Raw genomic sequence first — 22,629 nt, forward strand, 5'->3', positions numbered from 1 at the left:
CGGTGCTGCTCCACGACGCCCTGTAACGGCCATGTCAGTGGCCACACCATCGTGCCCCACGATAACGAACCCCCCTGAGAGACCCCCCAGCCAGGTATATGTTAGATGTATGCCCTAGAAGCCAATTTGGCTGACACATTGTTGATTCTAAGGACATAATTTTGTACTTGACTATTTATTATTGAATAAATAAAAGGCATCTTTTCATTCATATTATTTATGTGTCTATGAATCGTCCAAGAAATTAATAAGATGATGATACATATTCTCAAGAGTTGAGAATTTGAGCCATGTATCATTGGTGATTAATTTCTAAATGCTCCTGATCAATGGATCATCACGAGGACGGTGATCGATCCGATCAGTGCACAGATCACTTTCCTTCTGGATGGACGAGACTTGAGTCCACAGTGTAGGGACACTGAAGTGATAGTGCAGGTGCTTGTTAGAGAACAAGGGTACTGAGCGTGACCAAGACAAGAAGTCACTTGGATGTCTATCCACTCGTCAGTGACTTACTTGATGTTGCAGTAGTGTGACTGGTCCTTTGACCTGCGGTGCTTCGGCTACTCACAGTGAGGTTATTGTAGTTTGACTGCACACATACATGGTCTCCAGCCATATGGGTCCATGCAGTGTAGATTGGCTGCAGTAGGTTCACTGTAGGAGTAGGGTATGCACCTACAAGGAATCTATCGACCTTGATAGAAGAGGAGTGATCCTATGTGATTTGTTAGACTGAGTTCTAAGACCTTGGCCAGGGCAGTAATAATAAAGTGGAAAAAGAGTTTTCCACTATCGAACTCGAGTCGAATAAATCTTGACATATGACAGACGATGGGGTTTGACGAGTTGTCCATGACCTCCGTCCTGTAGGGATCCACGATAGTAGGACTGTATCACACGTTAACTGCACCTAGAGGTTCATCATTCTATTCTGCTGGGTAGCCACTACATGCTGCTAGGTGTCACTGGTGGACGGTGGGACTCATAGGGATTATCTTGATGATCGATAAACCCTAATGAGTTGAGTTGGAATCGTTCCAACCTATTGAAAGGAGTTTTCAATGATATAGTGATAGAGATCACAATATATCTCACTACCAGTCAGAATAGAACCTATGGGGTCACACACACTAGAAGTATTGACCGATCCAATGGTTGAAATCGTGATTAGGAATCACAAGAAATCAATTTGATTGATAAGAAGTTAAAGAAGGAACAAAGGGAATTAATTAATTGGACTTAAACACAAATCCTACTTCGGGTAGGATTCCTAGAGTCCTAATTGGATTAGGACTGGGAATCCTAGTTGGAGTAGGACTGGGATTCCTATTTAGAATAGGATTCCTACAATCCTAATGAGATTAGGAATTTTGAATCAAAATCGGATTCCTACTTGGAGTAGGATTCCTAGAAATCCTAATTGGATTAGGACTACGGATTCAAATAGAGTCCTAATTGGATTAGGACTAAAATTAAACAAATCCTAATTGGATTAGAATTCCTTAAGTCTAAATTAATTATTAATCTAATGAATCAACATGACTCCTAATTGGATTAGGATTGAAGAGTTCAATTGAGTCATGGTTCATTCAAGTCCTAATTGGATTAGGACTAGCGTAGATTGAACCCAATATGGTCAATCCTAATTAGATTAGGACTTAACCATAAGAGAGGCACCCAATCCTCTTTGGAAAAGGATTAGGGCAACACAAGAAGGAGGGATCACGCCCCTCCTCCTCTCCTTGTGTGCGGCATGAAGAGAGGGGCCGGCGCCCCCCTTCCCTTTTTGGAAAATCATCTAGGGCTCCTACTTTGGAGGAGCCCTTGATGGCTATAAGAGAGGCACTAGGGCCGGCGCCCTAGATGAGTCTTCTCCTCCTCTTCAAGCCGTGGAAGCCCCCTCTCCTCCTCTTTAGTTGCAGCCGCAAGCAAGGGAAAAGATCTCCAAGTGTTGGCGGCCTCCTTCCCTTCCCTTCCTTCATCCAACGCAAGGAACAAGAGAAGGCTGCGTAGAGGATCATCTTCTTCCTATTCTTCATCCTTCTTCTTCCTCCTTCTAAGCACAATCAAGAGTTGATTGAGAGGAAGGACATCAGCCATCAAAGCTATCTTTGCAAGGGAGCTAGCACCCCGGTGAGATAGAGAGCTTGGATCGGATCCTGCTTCGTGTGGATACCCGTAGAGGCCGGACGTTTGAACGGCTTCAAACGAACCCTCTTCCAAAACCACGAATTCAGATTCGCGGTGATCATCTACCCGCGCAAGGTGAAGATTTGATCTTCCTATTAGTTCTAAAAGTTTTAATTCTTACCTAATTACGAAAGGTCTCGAAACAAGCGTTCATGCGATGAACGTCGAACCCGTGCATGCCGATTCCGCTGCCATCTGATTTTTGTTTTTGAAATATCAGCGGCATGGGCGGGTTCCCAACAGTGGTATCAGAGCCAGGTTTCGTAGATTAAGGTAAGAATTAAATATCTAAAGGCATATTAGATCTGAAAATTAAATGATCATGCATGCTGAAAAATTCTGCATGCAGATTTTTTCAGGGGTGCTGATTTTTTACATGCTGATTTTTATGTGATAAAAAGATGATTCTAATTGCATTGTTAATGGGATTACAAATTTTAGAATCATGATTAGCATGATCAGCGACCTATGTCATGATATAATCAGTTAAGTTTCAGATCTGAAAATTATAATTGTAGCATACGGTGATGGTCATAGGATTCAACCCCTTTTGGTATCAAATGTAATGACCTGCGATGTGATCTGCGATGTCATGTAATTTTTCAGATGCTTGCATGCATCTTATTTGATGTTTTGAGAGGCCTGCGTGCCTCCTAAAAGGAGATGTAAATTATTTTTATTTTTATTTTACATCTGGTTGTATTTCTGTGATGTGATGTACATCAACGATCAAGTTGAAGCAAAGGCATGAGATGACGGTGATCTAAGCGGTTGATGGCGATGGGATCAAGAGTTGATCAAGGATCGAATCAAGGAAGCTTGGATCCAATTCAAGAGTTGAAGACCACTTGATCGATTGATGTGCATGTGCTTGTAATACGACCTAATTAGAATCCATGATCATCACCTAGTTAAAGTTTAGCTTTAATTATTGCCGCGATTATAACTGCCTGCAATGCGCCGTTTGCATGTGATGTGAATGAGAGTCGGGTAGTGATAAGTGCTAAATAATGCATAAATTAACCTTTTATTCATAGCACTTATCATTATTTTAATTCATATATTTTGTAAATTCAACTAAAAAATGTATTACCTTTACCAGTGCATTTTAATATCAAAGGTAATTCAAGTTTGATTTGATTATTTAATGATTAAGCCTAATGAATGCAGGTCAAGTCAAACTTATTTGGGATGATCCCTGAACCCGAATAACACGCACCCAGGTCCAGTCCCAATCTCCCCTGTTTCATGACCAAAGAACAGGGTCGTCCCAAGACTTCCCAGCCGACCGTCATGTCTCAAAATCTTTTCTCCCAAATCAATCCCAGCTTCTTCTGCATCTTAAGCCCAGGTGCCAACATTCCAATTCTTCCGTATGCAATCCCCTGCATCCCATACCGAGCTTATCCTCCGTTATATCCCAACTGCCAACATACCAGATTTTCCGAGCTCCACGGTTCCACCAAACTCCCTCTAAATCCGTCATCCGAGCTCCAAGTCCACCCCAGCTTATCTCCCCTCCTTTTTGCCCGTGGGATGAACACAAATCCCACGCTCATCCCTCTTCCGAACCCAGCTAACCACCCATAAGCTCAGGCCATCTTCATCACGTCTTCCAGCTTCTCTCCCGTCCGCGATTCAAGGACGACCTCCCAGCTTCTTCATCCTCATCCCGTGAGCATCTCAACCATTCAATCCTCCCACTAAATCCCCAGCGAAGGGATTCTTCCAAAGATCTCCCAGCCAAGTCCCAGCGACCGAACCAACTGTATCTCCTCCATCTTCACGGGATGAACTCAAACGTCGCGTTCACAGTTCCACATCCCCTGTTTTAGTTTCAAAACAAAACCAACCGAATCCATTCCTTCCCTGTTTCACACGTCTTCATCTCCAAGGCTTCCGGAACATCTCCTCCCGAGTATCCCGTTCAAGATCTTCTCCACGTTGAAGCCCTTCCAGATTTCTCTCATCCGAGATCTTCTCAGCTCCCCCCTCGCGCCTGTAAGCCACGTCTTCTTCCGGATTCCTCCCGTCCGAGATTAACTTCATCCCATTCCGCACTCCATCTCCCCATTCTTCCGGATTTCTCTCACCTGAACCCCCCTGCTTCCTCGGTTCAGCTACTTCCCAGACTTCACGGAAACACCCCATGACCACATCAAATCCCCTGTTTCATCGGATGAAAACCAGAACCTTCTTTCGGATCTCCCAGCTCCCGTATCCCATTCCGAAAGCAACCGTACGCGTCTGGTGCACTTCCCCTGCTTCACATCCGCAGCATCCACAGCTCTACAACAACCATTCCGAGCTTCTGGAAGCCAGCAACCGTCCGAGATCCTCTCCAAAGCCTCCTCCATCGACAACGGATCAGCTCACGTCTTCATCCTTATCGGAACAACTAGAGAGGAAGAGAGAGAGGGGATGCTGAAGCTATAAAAGGAGGGGAGTTCTCTTCTCTTGGACTGATTCCTCCTCTTCCCCCACCGGGGGAGGGAGGCTTCTCCCATCATTCCTAGCTCTGGGAGGCAAGTCCCACGGGAGAAGAAGAAATAAAAAATAGAGGGAGAGAGAAACATTTTGGATATTTTGGGAATAACTTCCCATGTATACAAAAAAATAAGAATGTAGTGCTGAGGGAGGAAGAAAGGAAGCTGATCATGATGCAAATGGGAGCCCGCTGCTGTGCTGCTACTGCCATCCACAACTCCATGGAAGCTTGATCTCCTCTCTAGGGCTGGATGTAGCCCTAACAAAGGGCCAAGGGTTTTTATATTTTTAATTTCTATTCTTGGAGTTGTATAAACCTTATTCTGCTTCTAATGAATATTTTATTTCATCTCATATTTAATTTCTGTGATTTTAAATATTAAGTTTATACAACTGTTCTTCATGATCACTAAGTAAAAATAAGATAGTCCATGCTTAAGGAAGATGCGATGTGCTACCACCTTAGATTAGGGTAGACATTTCATGCTAAACTGAAGATGGATTATGCCCAAATTACTTTTGTGAATTTTTACTTAAATGCTTATTAGGCTTGTAGCCAATTTGCATGATAATCCAAGAATAAAATAAAATATAAATAACCCTTGTTCTGATGTTAGTGGTGAATTCCTTGCCCTAGGTTCTCCTAAACTGATATCCCTTTAATTGCATTTTCTTTTATTGAATTGTTTAGTTCAATAGTCTTCACAAATTCATCATTTTAAATATTTTTATTTTAAGAAAAACAACTATACCCCAATCTCTGTGGATCGATACCCGTAATCACTATCCTACCAGATACGTACTATTGCGTGGTCTTTAAAGTTGACTATCAATTTTTGGCGCCGTTGCCGGGGATTGGTAGCATAGTTGTTTTTCTTTTTATTAAAAAAATTTTCAAAAAAAAAAAAATCGAAAAATAAAAAAAAAGAAATAAAAAAAATATATAGTTTCTATTTTTACTTTCCTTATCTCTTTTACCTCTCACTAATTTTTGATTTTTCTTTTGATATTATTTGATCAGGAATCAAAGAAAAAAAGTCTGGGACGATCAAACAGGGAATTGCTGGAAAAGGAATGCTGTAGAGGTTTGCTTTTAAAAAAAATTGCTGGAAAAAGTCTCTTTGGTAACCTCTAAACCTTTCTTATTTAGATTGATTCCCAATTAGCAAAAAAAAAAAAAAAAAAAAAATTGTGGTGATTGTTTGATTTTAAATTCAGCAAAAGTGTGAATGCATGCCTGATACACATACACAATTAATCCGCACATAGTAAGGGCAATCACCCCAACAAGATAAGAACTGGATTTCATCACCAGATTCTTGCCCAAATTAGGTGAATCAATTCTCACATAGCTATCACGTTAAATAAAATCAATTAGACGTTGGCCCCTAGGGACATTCGAGCTCAATAGGACGAAGATCACCGAAAGTTGCACCAATTTCGCTCTATGGCTCAGTTGATGTCTAGGCAAGCTTTGTCCCTTTAAGGGAGACAGTTCATCTGTTCGAGGCAAGTGAGTTTTAAGTGGGACCTTTGCAAACGCATCGTGATCCCTCCACTTACCTGGGAGCTTACCTGGTCAACTCAGTTCATTAGACCGGATTGGAGGCTTAGGTGCCCTCTTCAAACCAGTTAGGAGCTGTCTAGTGATTTTAGGGCAAACATGAGGAATTGATGTATTTTTCTTTTAATGCATGCTTAACTGCACCTGATGCGTCTGGCTGAAGACGTTAAACTTAGCGCTTGTTGGGAGGCAACCCAATTCTCATATGATATTTTTGCACATTTATTTATCGCATTTTTTAGGAGTCCTCATATTATTGATGCAACTACGGTAAAATGCTTCTATCCTCCATATGCATCATATTTTCGTCCAAAATAAAAAAATATATATAAACAATAAAAATAATAATATAATATTCAAAAAAAAAATTCATCAAAAAAAAAAAAAAACATTGAGGACAATGTCTGGTCTAGGTTGGGGGGTATAAGATTCGAATTTTTGAAAAAAAATTTTTGTTTCGAAATTTTTGATTTTGGGAATAAGTATTTCATCTCATATTAAAAAAAAAAAAAAAAAAAAACCTAATTTCTATGCCTTAGTGCTGAAATGATAATCACACAAAGTATATAAAATCTAAAAAGCCCAATAACTAGTCAGGAGTAAGTCAATTTGGGTTCTTTTTATTAAATATTCTTTTAGCGAGTTGTAAGATAATTTTTACTTTGAAATTTCACAACACACATGGCCTGCACTTCTAAGGGTTAGGTTCAACATTATGTTGTTAAGTCTGGTAGCAACCTTGAGTCCTGATGAATCATACCTATCTAATTCACTATTTAAAAAAAAAAAAAAAAGTGAATTTAGTCAGGTACATCGAAAAGGGCTACCTATTGTCAAAGGTCAGCGGGCTTGCAATGATGAATCCGAGCATAGGTCCGTAGGGGAGTCTTGATGCCCAACACCTTACGTCATCTGGTGTGGGAGTGTTGACTGAGTGCTCGCTACATGGAGGAATCATTACAAGAGTAAAAGTGCGTAATTTATAAATTTAAAAAAAAAAAAAAACAAAAAAAACAATAAAAAAAGAGAAAAAGAAAAAAAAATAATAAAATAATATTGACCTTGAAAAAGATGATAGTGTGAAAGCCGTCGTTGTAAAAATTCGAGTAAACTGGAATATTACAGATAAAGCCCATAAGGTATTAAAGTAAATATCCACAACTCTCAAAATCCTGCAAGGTAGGATGATTTTGAATCAGCGAATAGGTCTTATTTGACCAATTCTTGGAAACTACTAGCTTTAGCAGTATTTTGGAAAATCTAAAACCTTAGCTTGTGTATGGTCCATATATCACCAAGCACCCAAGTATAAATAAATCTTACAACTCTCTAACGGAAGCTTAATAATTTCAACTTAAGTTGCATACTGACTTAGAATTCGGGCTGACTTAGTAATTAAAACTTTGTGTGCTTTTGAAATTCTTGGCATTAATGCATTTGAAATTAGATTTTATAAAACAATAAAATAAATTTTTTTCGACACAGTTTGTGGGTATCTGAGCCGGAAACCCTCACGAGACAAAACTCGTCCACTAGGGCCACCTAGGGGTTTAAAGCCTTATTGCATACGGTAAATGCAATCGCGATTCCTGCGAAAGTGAGTTAGCTTTTATTTTGCTTGAGGACTAGCAAAATGTAGGTTGGGGGGTGTGATAAGTGCTAAATAATGCATAAATTAACCTTTTATTCATAGCACTTATCATTATTTTAATTCATATATTTTGTAAATTCAACTAAAAAATGTATTACCTTTACCAGTGCATTTTAATATCAAAGGTAATTCAAGTTTGATTTGATTATTTAATGATTAAGCCTAATGAATGCAGGTCAAGTCAAACTTATTTGGGATGATCCCTGAACCCGAATAACACGCACCCAGGTCCAGTCCCAATCTCCCCTGTTTCATGACCAAAGAACAGGGTCGTCCCAAGACTTCCCAGCCGACCGTCATGTCTCAAAATCTTTTCTCCCAAATCAATCCCAGCTTCTTCTGCATCTTAAGCCCAGGTGCCAACATTCCAATTCTTCCGTATGCAATCCCCTGCATCCCATACCGAGCTTATCCTCCGTTATATCCCAACTGCCAACATACCAGATTTTCCGAGCTCCACGGTTCCACCAAACTCCCTCTAAATCCGTCATCCGAGCTCCAAGTCCACCCCAGCTTATCTCCCCTCCTTTTTGCCCGTGGGATGAACACAAATCCCACGCTCATCCCTCTTCCGAACCCAGCTAACCACCCATAAGCTCAGGCCATCTTCATCACGTCTTCCAGCTTCTCTCCCGTCCGCGATTCAAGGACGACCTCCCAGCTTCTTCATCCTCATCCCGTGAGCATCTCAACCATTCAATCCTCCCACTAAATCCCCAGCGAAGGGATTCTTCCAAAGATCTCCCAGCCAAGTCCCAGCGACCGAACCAACTGTATCTCCTCCATCTTCACGGGATGAACTCAAACGTCGCGTTCACAGTTCCACATCCCCTGTTTTAGTTTCAAAACAAAACCAACCGAATCCATTCCTTCCCTGTTTCACACGTCTTCATCTCCAAGGCTTCCGGAACATCTCCTCCCGAGTATCCCGTTCAAGATCTTCTCCACGTTGAAGCCCTTCCAGATTTCTCTCATCCGAGATCTTCTCAGCTCCCCCCTCGCGCCTGTAAGCCACGTCTTCTTCCGGATTCCTCCCGTCCGAGATTAACTTCATCCCATTCCGCACTCCATCTCCCCATTCTTCCGGATTTCTCTCACCTGAACCCCCCTGCTTCCTCGGTTCAGCTACTTCCCAGACTTCACGGAAACACCCCATGACCACATCAAATCCCCTGTTTCATCGGATGAAAACCAGAACCTTCTTTCGGATCTCCCAGCTCCCGTATCCCATTCCGAAAGCAACCGTACGCGTCTGGTGCACTTCCCCTGCTTCACATCCGCAGCATCCACAGCTCTACAACAACCATTCCGAGCTTCTGGAAGCCAGCAACCGTCCGAGATCCTCTCCAAAGCCTCCTCCATCGACAACGGATCAGCTCACGTCTTCATCCTTATCGGAACAACTAGAGAGGAAGAGAGAGAGGGGATGCTGAAGCTATAAAAGGAGGGGAGTTCTCTTCTCTTGGACTGATTCCTCCTCTTCCCCCACCGGGGGAGGGAGGCTTCTCCCATCATTCCTAGCTCTGGGAGGCAAGTCCCACGGGAGAAGAAGAAATAAAAAATAGAGGGAGAGAGAAACATTTTGGATATTTTGGGAATAACTTCCCATGTATACAAAAAAATAAGAATGTAGTGCTGAGGGAGGAAGAAAGGAAGCTGATCATGATGCAAATGGGAGCCCGCTGCTGTGCTGCTACTGCCATCCACAACTCCATGGAAGCTTGATCTCCTCTCTAGGGCTGGATGTAGCCCTAACAAAGGGCCAAGGGTTTTTATATTTTTAATTTCTATTCTTGGAGTTGTATAAACCTTATTCTGCTTCTAATGAATATTTTATTTCATCTCATATTTAATTTCTGTGATTTTAAATATTAAGTTTATACAACTGTTCTTCATGATCACTAAGTAAAAATAAGATAGTCCATGCTTAAGGAAGATGCGATGTGCTACCACCTTAGATTAGGGTAGACATTTCATGCTAAACTGAAGATGGATTATGCCCAAATTACTTTTGTGAATTTTTACTTAAATGCTTATTAGGCTTGTAGCCAATTTGCATGATAATCCAAGAATAAAATAAAATATAAATAACCCTTGTTCTGATGTTAGTGGTGAATTCCTTGCCCTAGGTTCTCCTAAACTGATATCCCTTTAATTGCATTTTCTTTTATTGAATTGTTTAGTTCAATAGTCTTCACAAATTCATCATTTTAAATATTTTTATTTTAAGAAAAACAACTATACCCCAATCTCTGTGGATCGATACCCGTAATCACTATCCTACCAGATACGTACTATTGCGTGGTCTTTAAAGTTGACTATCAGGTAGATAGGTCTACATGTGATGTAGCAAACCCAATTGAGACCTAAATCAAAACCTCCTCAATCAAGTCGAGAGTGAACCGACATGAGCAAGTCATATTAGATTAATTGATCTAATTGGTGTCTAGGAAAGCATGAAAGGTGGTTACTTAATTAGGACCTTACTCTCTGAGTAAGGGGAGCCTCCCACCTGCTTACCTGGCCAATTGTTCGATTACCTCTTATGAAAGGCTCAAGTTGCAAACACTAAGACCTGATTAACCAATATTAAGTCAATAGGTCTTCCACTGTAGTAGAGCTGCTAAGGCCTTTCTGATGTTGACTTGTCTCGGCTGGATACAGTGGTCAAGTTGCATTGGGGGGCTGGACCTCTCTATAGACATGAGATGTTGTAGGGTAAAGGTGGGGTTGGGCACCAATAACTGTTAGGTGAGGACCCAATGACGACTTTATTCCTACGGTTATACAGTGGGTCTGACTTAACTAAGAAATGGGACCAATAACTGTTAGGTGAGGTCTTCATGGCTTAGAGACCAAGTTGCACTGCAACATGCTTGAGAAGCATTGTACAAGAGTTGTACACTCATCCATCTATGTGTCACCAATAACTGTTAGGTGAGGTGGCATGTAAATTGGTGGGACCGCAGTACCCACTAGAAACCCTAGTCGTGTGGGATTTCCGTTTTCCTACCAGGGGAGTGTGAGGAATTCGAGAAAATAGTGGGAGTCACATTTGTTCTAAAAGACCTTAGGACAGATTAGGATCAAGTACAAAAGTCTAACTAGAATCTTTACTCTCTGCAGATACAATGTCGGCTTCAAACCCTTTGACCCGTATTCTTGAGACCAACCGACTGACCGGAACCAATTACAAGGACTGGCTTAGAAATCTCAAAATAGTTTTGGACTGTGAGAAGATAGGTTATATACTCGATTCAGATATCCCCACATTACCAGCACGTCCCACTGATGTTCAGCGTGAGATGCATAAAAAGTGGTTGGACGATGACATTAGAGTAAAATGCTATATGATGGCATCTATGTCTAATGAACTCCAATACCAGCATGAAAATATAAAGACTGCTAGGGACATACTGGCACACCTACAAGAGTTGTATGGTGAGCAGAGTCGCACAGCTCGTTTTGAAGTGTCCAAGAGGCTTTTCAAAGCAAAGATGCGCGAAGGGCAGTCTGTTCATGATCACGGTCTGACCATGATCAAGGACCTAGAGGAGCTTGAGAAGCTCGGTATGGACATGCACAAGGAATTGCAAGTGGATTTGATCCTACAGTCACTTCCTGATTCATTTGGTCAGTTTATAGTAAACTACCACATGAATAAGATTGAATGCACTAAGACTGAACTAATCAACATGTTGGTAACTGCTGAGGGAGCCTTGAAAGGTTCAAGGGGCAATGTCCTCGCTGCTGAGTTGACTTCTGGTTCCAAGAGAAAGTCTACTTGGAAGAAAAAGAAGCCTGCAAAGAAGCAGAAGAAAGACAAGAAGCCAAAGAAGGAAGTTCAAAAGAAAAGGGCTAACGACAAAGGAAAATGTTTCCACTGCAATGTCGAAGGCCACTGGAAGAGAAACTGTCCTTCATACCTCGAGAGCCTGAAGAACAAGAAAGGTGACACACCTTCAGAAGGTATAGACTTGCTCATTATTGAAACTAATCTAACGGTTTCTTCTACTTCTAGTTGGGTTATAGATTCTGGTTCTAGTGCTCATTTGTGCACTACCATGCAGGGTCTAAAGGAAAGTAGAAGGCTGGCGGAAGGTGCGGTAACCCTTCGGGTTGGCAACGGGGCAAAAGTTGCTGCTGTGGCTGTGGGCACCTACCATCTGCGACTACCGTCTGGATTTAGTTTAATACTTAGAGACTGCTATTATGTACCTGTTGCTAGCAGAAATTTGATTTCTGTTTCATGTCTAGCACAGGAAGGTCATGTTTTTACATTTGACAAAGACTGCTGTTCTATTTATTTGAGAAATAAAATAGTCGCACGTGGTTTTATGATTGACAGTCTCTACCATTTACATATGGATGTATCTGTGAATGTTACCGAGCAAGATGTGAGTGCCAAAGGATCCAAAAGATCCAGAGATGAGATAAACCAAAGATATTTGTGGCACCTCAGACTTGGCCATATTGGAGAAGATAGAATGAACAAAATGGATAAAGATGGGCTCTTAGGCTCATTGACTTCCGAGTCATATCCAGTTTGCGAGTCCTGTCTTCAAGGAAAGATGGCCAGACTACCCTTTGTAGGACATGGGGAGAGGACCACTGAAATACTTACCCTAGTACATACAGATGTATGGGGCCCATTCGATGTGCTAGCCAGGGGACGTTATTCTTACTTCATTACCTTTACCGATGATTATTCACGGTATGGGTATGTGTATCTTGTGAGACACAAGTCTGAATCCTTTGAAAAGTTCAAAGAGTTCAAAAATGAAGTAGAAAAACAAACTGGAAAACCTCTTAAGGCTCTTCGATCAGATCGGGGAGGAGAATACCTTAGTGGGGAATTCCGGGACTATCTCAAAGAAAACGGCATAGTCTCACAATGGACACCTTCGGGTACACCTCAACTCAACGGGGTGTCAGAGAGGAGAAATCGGACCCTATTGGATATGGTCAGGTCCATGATGAGCTTCACTGATTTACCTATGTTCCTTTGGGGAGATGCCTTACTCACAGCGATTTATTTATTGAATAGAGTTCCCTCTAAATCCGTTCCTACCACACCGTATGAGATATGGCATGGTAAGAAACCAAGTCTGGGTCATCTCAAGATTTGGGGATATCCGGCCCACGTCAAACGACTACAGGCGAACAAGTTAGAGGCTAGGACCATAAGTGCTCGTTTTATAGGATATCCTAAAGAGTCATTAGGATACAATTTTTACGTCTCAGAGGATCACAATGTGTTTGTGAGCCGTCATGCCATCTTCTTGGAAAATCAGTTTATCCTTGATAGAGGCAGTGGGAGGAAAATTGAGCTTGAAGAGAAAGTCTCTGAAAAGCAACGAGTTATGGATCCTATAGAACCTATTCATAAGGAGCCAGTACACGATGTCCCTCAACCACCTCGTAGATCTAGTAGGGTCTCCCATCCTCCAGATAGATACTTAGGTATACTAGAAGAGGATACAGAGGAAATGTTCCTAGTGGGGGATAGGGATCACATACAGGATCCCAAAACCTACAACGAGGCGATATCTGATATCGATTCCGAGAAATGGCTGGAAGCTATGAAGTCAGAGATAGACTCCATGCATTCCAACCAAGTCTGAACCTTAGTAGATCCACCAGAAGGTATTGTACCTATTGGATGCAAATGGATCTACAAAAGGAAGATAGGTTCGGATGGAAAGGTAGAGACCTATAAGGCAAGGCTTGTGGCGAAAGGGTATAGTCAGCGCGAAGGCATTGACTATCAGGAGACCTTTTCACCTGTAGCCATGCTAAAATCCATCCGAACATTGCTTGCCATTGCAGCATTTCATGATTATGAAATCTGGCAGATGGATGTGAAAACTGCTTTTCTGAATGGATATCTTGATGAAGATATCTATATGGAACAGCCTTTTGGGTTTCACTTCCAGTGATGGAGATCACAAGGTCTGCAAGCTGCAAAGATCCATCTATGGACTAAAGCAAGCCTCTCGGAGTTGGAACACTCGTTTCGATGATGCAATCAAAACGTTTGATTTCATCAAAAATGAGGAGGAACCATGTGTTTATAAAAGGGTTAGTGGGAGTGCTGTCGTTTTTCTCGTACTGTACGTAGATGACATTCTCCTGATTGGGAATGATATTCCCATGCTAACCTCGGTCAAGGTCTGGTTGTCAAAAGAATTCTCCATGAAAGACCTTGGGGAAGCATCCTATATTTTGGGAATAAAGGTCTATAGAGATAGATCTAAAAGGATGCTTGGCCTGTCACAGAAAATATACATAGAGGAGGTGCTGAAGAGGTTCAGCATGGAAAACTCCAAGAGGGGTCTCTTACCCCTAAGACATGGAATTCATCTCTCCAAGAAGATGTGCCCCAACACATCTGAAGAGATTCAACGCATGAGCAAGATTCCCTATGCATCGGCAATAGGAAGCCTCATGTATGCCATGCTGTGTACACGACCTGATATAGCTCTTACTGTGAGTGTCACAAGCAGATATCAGTCGGATCCAGGCAAGAAGCACTGGATAGCTGTGAAGAACAGTCTTAAGTACTTGAGAAGAACTAAGGACATGTTCTTGGTCTTTGGAAGAAGATCAGAGTTGAAGGTAGAAGGATGCACACATATTGATGATAGAAAGTCTACATCAGAATATGTGCAATTGTGGTTCAGTAAATTGGAAGAGTTCCAAACAACCGATCATTATAGATTCTACCTTAGAAGCTGAATGTTAAGCCGTATCTAAGGGTGCAGTGGAAACCTTCTGATTAAAAGTTAATTGCAGAGTTAGGTGTAATGTCATTAGATGCCATAACACTTTACTGCGATAACATTGGCACCATAGCACTAGCTATGGAGCCATGGTCTCATCAGAAGTCCAAGCACATAAAGCGGCACTTTCATTTCATACGCGACTATGATGTAGAGGTGCAGAGAGTAGACTCCGCGGATAACGTGGCAGACCCTTTCACTAAGCAGCTGAGTCAGCAAAAGACTGAAGCCCACCTTGAGAAGATGGGCCTAAGATATATGACCAATTGGCTTTAGTGCAAGTGGGAGATTGTTAGATGTATGCCCTAGAAGCCAATTTGGCTGACACATTGTTGATTCTAAGGACATAATTTTGTACTTGACTATTTATTATTGAATAAATAAAAGGCATCTTTTCATTCATATTGTTTATGTGTCTATGAATCGTCCAAGAAATTAATAAGATGATGATACATATTCTCAAGAGTTGAGAATTTGAGCCATATATCATTGGTGATTAATTTCTAAATGCTCCTGATCAATGGATCATCACGAGGACGGTGATCGATCCGATCAGTGCACAGATCACTTTCCTTCTGGATGGACGAGACTTGAGTCCACAGTGTAGGGACACTGAAGTGATAGTGCAGGTGCTTGTTAGAGAACAAGGGTACTGAGCGTGACCAAGACAAGAAGTCACTTGGATGTCTATCCACTCGTCAGTGACTTACTTGATGTTGCAGTAGTGTGACTGGTCCTTTGACCTGCGGTGCTTCGGCTACTCACAGTGAGGTTATTGTAGTTTGACTGCACACATACATGGTCTCTAGCCATATGGGTCCATGCAGTGTAGATTGGCTGCAGTAGGTTCACTGTAGGAGTAGGGTATGCACCTACAAGGAATCTATCGACCTTGATAGAAGAGGAGTGATCCTATGTGATTTGTTAGACTGAGTTCTAAGACCTTGGCCAGGGCAGTAATAATAAAGTGGAAAAAGAGTTTTTCACTATCGAACTCGAGTCGAATAAATCTTGACATATGACAGACGATGGGGTTTGACGAGTTGTCCATGACCTCCGTCCTGTAGGGATCCACGATAGTAGGACTGTATCACACGTTAACTGCACCTAGAGGTTCATCATTCTATTCTGCTGGGTAGCCACTACATGCTGCTAGGTGTCACTGGTGGATGGTGGGACTCATAGGGATTATCTTGATGATCGATAAACCCTAATGAGTTGAGTTGGAATCGTTCCAACCCATTTAAAGGAGTTTTCAATGATATAGTGATAGAGATCACAATATATCTCACTACCAGTCAGAATAGAACCTATGGGGTCACACACACTAGAAGTATTGACCGATCCAATGGTTGAAATCGTGATTAGGAATCACAAGAAATCAATTTGATTGATAAGAAGTTAAAGAAGGAACAAAGGGAATTAATTAATTGGACTTAAACACAAATCCTACTTCGGGTAGGATTCCTAGAGTCCTAATTGGATTAGGACTGGGAATCCTAGTTGGAGTAGGACTGGGATTCCTATTTAGAATAGGATTCCTACAATCCTAATGAGATTAGGAATTTTGAATCAAAATCGGATTCCTACTTGGAGTAGGATTCCTAGAAATCCTAATTGGATTAGGACTACGGATTCAAATAGAGTCCTAATTGGATTAGGACTAAAATTAAACAAATCCTAATTGGATTAGGATTCCTTAAGTCTAAATTAATTATTAATCTAATGAATCAACATGACTCCTAGTTGGATTAGGATTGAAGAGTTCAATTGAGTCATGGTTCATTCAAGTCCTAATTGGATTAGGACTAGCGTAGATTGAACCCAATATGGTCAATCCTAATTAGATTAGGATTTAACCATAAGAGAGGCACCCAATCCTCTTTGGAAAAGGATTAGGGCAACACAAGAAGGAGGGATCACGCCCCTCCTCCTCTCCTTGTGTGCGGCATGAAGAGAGGGGCCGGCGCCCCCCTTCCCTTTTTGGAAAATCATTAGGGCTCCTACTTTGGAGGAGCCCTTGATGGCTATAAGAGAGGCACTAGGGCCGGCGCCCTAGATGAGTCTTCTCCTCCTCTTCAAGCCGTGGAAGCCCCCTCTCCTCCTCTTTAGTTGCAGCCGCAAGCAAGGGAAAAGATCTCCAAGTGTTGGCGGCCTCCTTCCCTTCCCTTCCTTCATCCAACGCAAGGAACAAGAGAAGGCTGCGTAGAGGATCATCTTCTTCCTATTCTTCATCCTTCTTCTTCCTCCTTCTAAGCACAATCAAGAGTTGATTGAGAGGAAGGACATCAGCCATCAAAGCTATCTTTGCAAGGGAGCTAGCACCCCGGTGAGATAGAGAGCTTGGATCGGATCCTGCTTCGTGTGGATATCCGTAGAGGCCGGACGTTTGAACGGCTTCAAACGAACCCTCTTCCAAAACCACGAATTCAGATTCGCGGTGATCATCTACCCGCGCAAGGTGAAGATTTGATCTTCCTATTAGTTCTAAAAGTTTTAATTCTTACCTAATTACGAAAGGTCTCGAAACAAGCGTTCATGCGATGAACGTCGAACCCGTGCATGCCGATTCCGCTGCCATCTGATTTTTGTTTTTGAAATATCAGCGGCATGGGCGGGTTCCCAACAGTATATATGCGGCTGGGGGGAGAAAGGGGGGGAGTGAGCAATATCTCCCAGAGCACTCTCTTACTTGCGATTATCACCTCTCCTCTTCCTCCAATCTCCTCTGACTTGACCGTCGGAGGGCCATCACCACCCTGGTGGTGGTGCAAGGCTTGTTTGCAGGTTTCTTGGCAGAAGGTGGAGCGCAACCAACACCAACCAAGACAACTCAGACGGAACCCCGTTCACACCGCAGTGCCAATCGTTCTCGGTTTGGACCACCAGCAACAATTATTAAAATCTAATTTAAGATACATAAATGATAAGAATTTTAAAGCACACACGGTTTATTCACTAAGTCAGCCTAAATCCTAGGTCAAAATGCAATTCAAGTTGAGGTCATTAAGTTTCCGTTAGGAAGTTGTAAGACTTATTTATACTGGAGTGCTCGGTGAAATCTGGACCGTACACAAGCTAAGAATTTGGATCTCCAAAATATTGCTAATACTAGTAGTTTTCAAGGATTGGTCGAAAGGACCTGCTCATTGATTCAAAATCATCTTATCTGCAGGATTTTGAGAGTTGTGGATGTTTACTTTAGTACCTCATGGGCTTTATCTGTAATATTTCAGTTTAAGAATTTTTACAACAACGGCTTTCACACTATTGTCTTTTTCAAGGTTAATACCAGTTTTTTTTAATTATTTTTTATTTTTTTCTTTATAAAAGATATATAAATTGTGCACTATTACTCTTGTGGTGATTTCTCCGTGTAATGAGCAATCAGTCGACAACTCTCACACCAGTTGGCATAAGGTGTCGGGCATCGAGACTTCCCTACGGACTTATGCTCGGAGTCCTCATCACAAGCCCACTTGACCTTTGACAATAGGTAGCCCTTTTCGATGTTTCTGACTAAATCCATTTTTATTGATGATTTTTTTTTTTGGATTAGATAAGTATGATTCATCAGGGTCCAAGGTTGCTACTATACTATCAACATAATGTCGAGCCTAGACCTTAGAAGTGTCGGCCAGTGTGTAGTGAAATTTTAATTAATAAGCTTACAACTCACTAAGAGAGACTTAATAAAAAGAACTCAATTTTGCATTACTTTCGACTAGTCATTGGGCTTTTTAGATTTTATATACCTTGTGTGTTTATTATTCTCGCATTAATGTATAGAAATTAGGTTTTTAAAAACCTACCTTTTTTTTAACTTATAAAAATGAAAATGAACACATTTTTTTTCTAAAAGATTTTTTTTTGATAAAAATCCACATGAAGACCCCAAACCTAAACCTGACATTGTGAAGTGAAACATGAAGACCCCCAAACCTAAACCTGACATTGTGAAGTGAAAACGAATACAAGAGATGCAAATAAAAAAAAAGCTTAAAAATACTTAAAAATACCCCCAAACCTAAACCTAACATTGTCCTTAATGTTAAAGAAATCTAAGAGAATTGGGTTGCCTCCCAATAAGCGCTAAGTTTATTGTCTTCAGCCAGACATAGTGGGATGGTTTTTGCATCTCCTTCTATGAGGTCATCTATTTTGTCTATTATAAAACACTCAACTTTCCTTGCGGGTTGGTCGGCCGTATTGAACACATTTAATTTTACCTTCATGTTCCCAAATGATATGTTCATTACCCCCATTCTACAATTGACGCATGCATTGGTTGTTGCTAAAAAGGGGCGCCCAAGGATCACGGGGATTTATTTCTTAGGATTTGGCTCATGTTCCATATCAAGGACGATAAAATCTACTGAAAAATAGAATTTGTTTACCTTGACAAGAATATCTTCAATTATTCCACATGGTGTTTTTACAGATCGATCAGCCAGTTGAAGAAATATCGAGGTTGGTTTTAACTCACCTAACCGAAGTTTCTCATAAACTGAGTAAGGTAAAAGGTTGACACTTGCCCCTAGATCTAAGAGTGCTCGATTAATAAAATTATTTCCTAAGACACAGGAGATGGTGGGAGCACCAGGATCTTTGAATTTCGAAGGGATGTTGTGTTGGAGAATAGAACTCACTTGTTCAGTTAGGAAGACCTTTTTAGGCACATGTGTCCTAGATTTTCGCTTTTATGTACAAAGGTTTTTGGAAAATTTGGCATAGAAGGAAACTTGTCTAATAGCATCAAGAAATGGAAGGTTGATTTTGACTTGTTTGAAAACCTCCATCATCTCTTTTAGTGAAGTTTCCTTTTTGCCAAAGGGAGAGGGTGAATTAAGAGCTTCAGAAAATGGGGCCTTCGGGATGTGAGTTTTGGCAGAAGGTGGACTAGCTGAAGAAGAAGAAGAAGAAGTTTTTAGATTTTCATTTGACACATTTCTATTTTCTTTTTCACCTTCCTTATTGTTATCCTTCCCAATCTTATTATCTACTACACGTCCACTCCTTAGGGTAGTCAAAGCATTGGCTTGTTCATGATGAATTGTATTTAGTTGATTTTCTTGAGCCATGTATTGTCCCCTAGGATTACTAAGTGGTTGGCTTGGAAGCTTTTCTTCCTCTCGCTTGTTCAGTGCATTAGCTAGTTGCCCTATTTGGGATTCTAGCTTGGCGATGGGTTGCGTGTGAGAGTGCACTAATTGTGTAATAGTTTTCAAATCTTGAAGGGCGGTTAACACTTTCTCCTCAAAGGCTGTGTTTCTATGGGGTGGAGGAGGAGTGTGTTGAAATTGAGTCGAGTAACGGTAGGGTTGAATATTTTGTGGGATTTGAAAATTCTGAGGGTTTTGAAAATTCTGGGAGTAGGGTTGGGCAGTATTCGAAGCTTGCTGCTTCCAAAAAAAATTTGGATGATTCCGCCATCACGGGTTATATGTATTGGAAAATGGGTCATTACCCGGTCTGGGCTGTGTTTGAGCAGAATTGATGTGTTCTCGCATGAGTTCGGAGAATTGGGGTGCTGAGGGGCACTCATGAATAGGATGCGATGGGCTAGAACAGATAGCACACACTTGTGCTTGGAAAGAGCTAATGACATGTCCCCCTATCATCAGTTGGTCAATCTTATGGGACAACGCATCTACCTTGCTAGACAGGTCCATAGAATGACTTATTTCACAAATGGTCCCTTTTCTTTGAGAACTCGGAGGTGCTTGACGAGAACAAGAAGCATGGTGGAGGGAGTTTTCATTGAGATTTTCAAACAATTGCTAAGCTTCATGCTCATTTTGAAGCATGAAAGTTCCCCCGCATGCAGCATCAATCATCTGATGGTTTCGTTCAATCAATCCATCATAGAAACATTGCACTAGTTGCTATTTAGGTATTTGATGATGTGGGCATTTTCGGATTAGGTCCCGAAATCTCTCTCAAGTTTCATGAAATTCTTCTTCCTCAGTTTGGGAGAAGCTCGTGATGGCACGTCTAAACTGGTTCGTTCTTCCTATGGAAAGTATTTTTTTAGGAATTCTTGTTGCATTTGATCCTAGGAACGAATCGAATCGGCTTCTAAAGAATTCAGCCATTGCTTGGCTCTGTCTTTAAGGGAGAAGGGGGATAATCTAAGTTTCAGAGCATCATCAGTGAAGTTCTGAATCTTGACAGTGGTGCAAATTTTAATAAATTCATCTAGGTGTTTATATGGTTCTTCATTGGTGAGCCCATAAAAAGATGGGAGCATTTAGATCACACTAGACTTTATTTCATATTGTACAGCTGCTACCTCAGGTAATCGAATGCAAGATGGGAAAGTGTAAATGGTGGGAGTAAAGTACTCCCTCAGGAGTTTGGGTTGTTCTTCAGCCATCTCAGGAGGTGGGGATGATTCTAATGTTCTGATCTCAGCTCGAATATTTCTAAGGGTTCGTTCTATTTCAGGGTCAAAAGGTAATAGGTCACGTACTCTAGAACGACTCCCTTGCATACACTAGTACTTGATCAGTCAAGCATGCAATAAAAGAAAAACACATCAAATCCTTGTATTCGTCCTAAAATCATTAGACAGCTCCTAACTGGTTTGAAGAGGGCACCTAAGCCTCCAATCCGGTCTAATGAACCGAGTTGACCAGATAAGCTCACAGGTAAGTGGAGGGGTCACGATGCGTTTGCAAAGGTCCCACTTAAAAACCACTTGCCTTGAACAGATGAATTGTTTTCCTTATAGGGACAAAGCTTACCTAGACATCAACTAAGCCACAGAGTGAAATTGGTACAACTTTCGATGATCTTCGTCCTATTGAGCTCAAATGTTCCTAGGGGCCAACATCTAATTGATTTTAATTAAAGTGACACTATGTGAGATTGAGTTCCCCTAAGTTGGGCAAGAGTCCGGTGATGAAATCCGGCTCTTATCTTATTGGGGTGATTGCCCTTACTATGTACGGATTAATTTGTGTATGTGTATCAAGCATGCATTCATACCTTTGCTGAAATTAAAATTAAACAATTACTACAAAATTTCAAGCTAATAATCAATTTAAATAAGAAAGGTTTAGAGATTACCAAAGGGAATTTTTCCAGCAATTTTTTTTTTTAAGCAAACCTCTAAAGCATTCCTTTTTGATAGTCCCAGATTTTCTCTTTGATTCCTGATCAAATAATACCAAAAAAAAAATTAAAAATTAGTAAGAGAGAAAAAGGAGATAAGAAAAGTAACAAAAATAAAAAATATTTTTATTATATATATATATATTTGAAAGTTTTTTTTTAAATGAAAAGAAAAACAACTATGCTAGCAATCTCCGACAACAGCACCAAAAATTGATCGGATCTTTCAATTTCAAAAGTAAACCACGCAATAGCACGTATCTTGTAGGATGTGATTACGGGTGTCGGTCTACAGGAATTGGAGACAAGTTATTTTTCTTTTAAAAATAAATCAAGAAGAAGAATTTGCTAAGTTGATTTAACTAAATTAATCTATGAGTACGAATTAGAATTTATCAGAGTAAATGAACCTAGGGTTTGGAATCCACCACATAGCAGTGTATCAGGGTATTGTAGTTCTTACTCTTTTAATCTTTTTGAGAGGCATGCAAATTGGCTACGAGCTTTTTTAAAATAAAAACATAAAGAGTTTTAAGAAGATCCATTTTCGGTATAGCATGGAGTGTCTACCTAAGTATGCTAATCTAGAGTGCAGCACATATCATCTTCCTAGGCATGGATCATCTTAGACTACTTTAGCAAACATGAATAGTAAATGGCATGCTCAAGTTTTAAACATCATAAAAGAAATTTTTTATTGAGAATGAGAATTTAAACAAACTCCAAAAAGATTAAAAGAGTAAGAACTACAATGCCCTGATACATTGCTAGGGCTTCATCCAGCCCTAGATTAGAGGTTTAGCTGCGCATGGTGGCCGGACGTCCTTCCATCT

Source organism: Phoenix dactylifera, unplaced genomic scaffold (genome assembly GCF_009389715.1).
Source record: "Phoenix dactylifera cultivar Barhee BC4 unplaced genomic scaffold, palm_55x_up_171113_PBpolish2nd_filt_p 000555F, whole genome shotgun sequence".
NCBI lineage: Eukaryota > Viridiplantae > Streptophyta > Magnoliopsida > Arecales > Arecaceae > Phoenix > Phoenix dactylifera.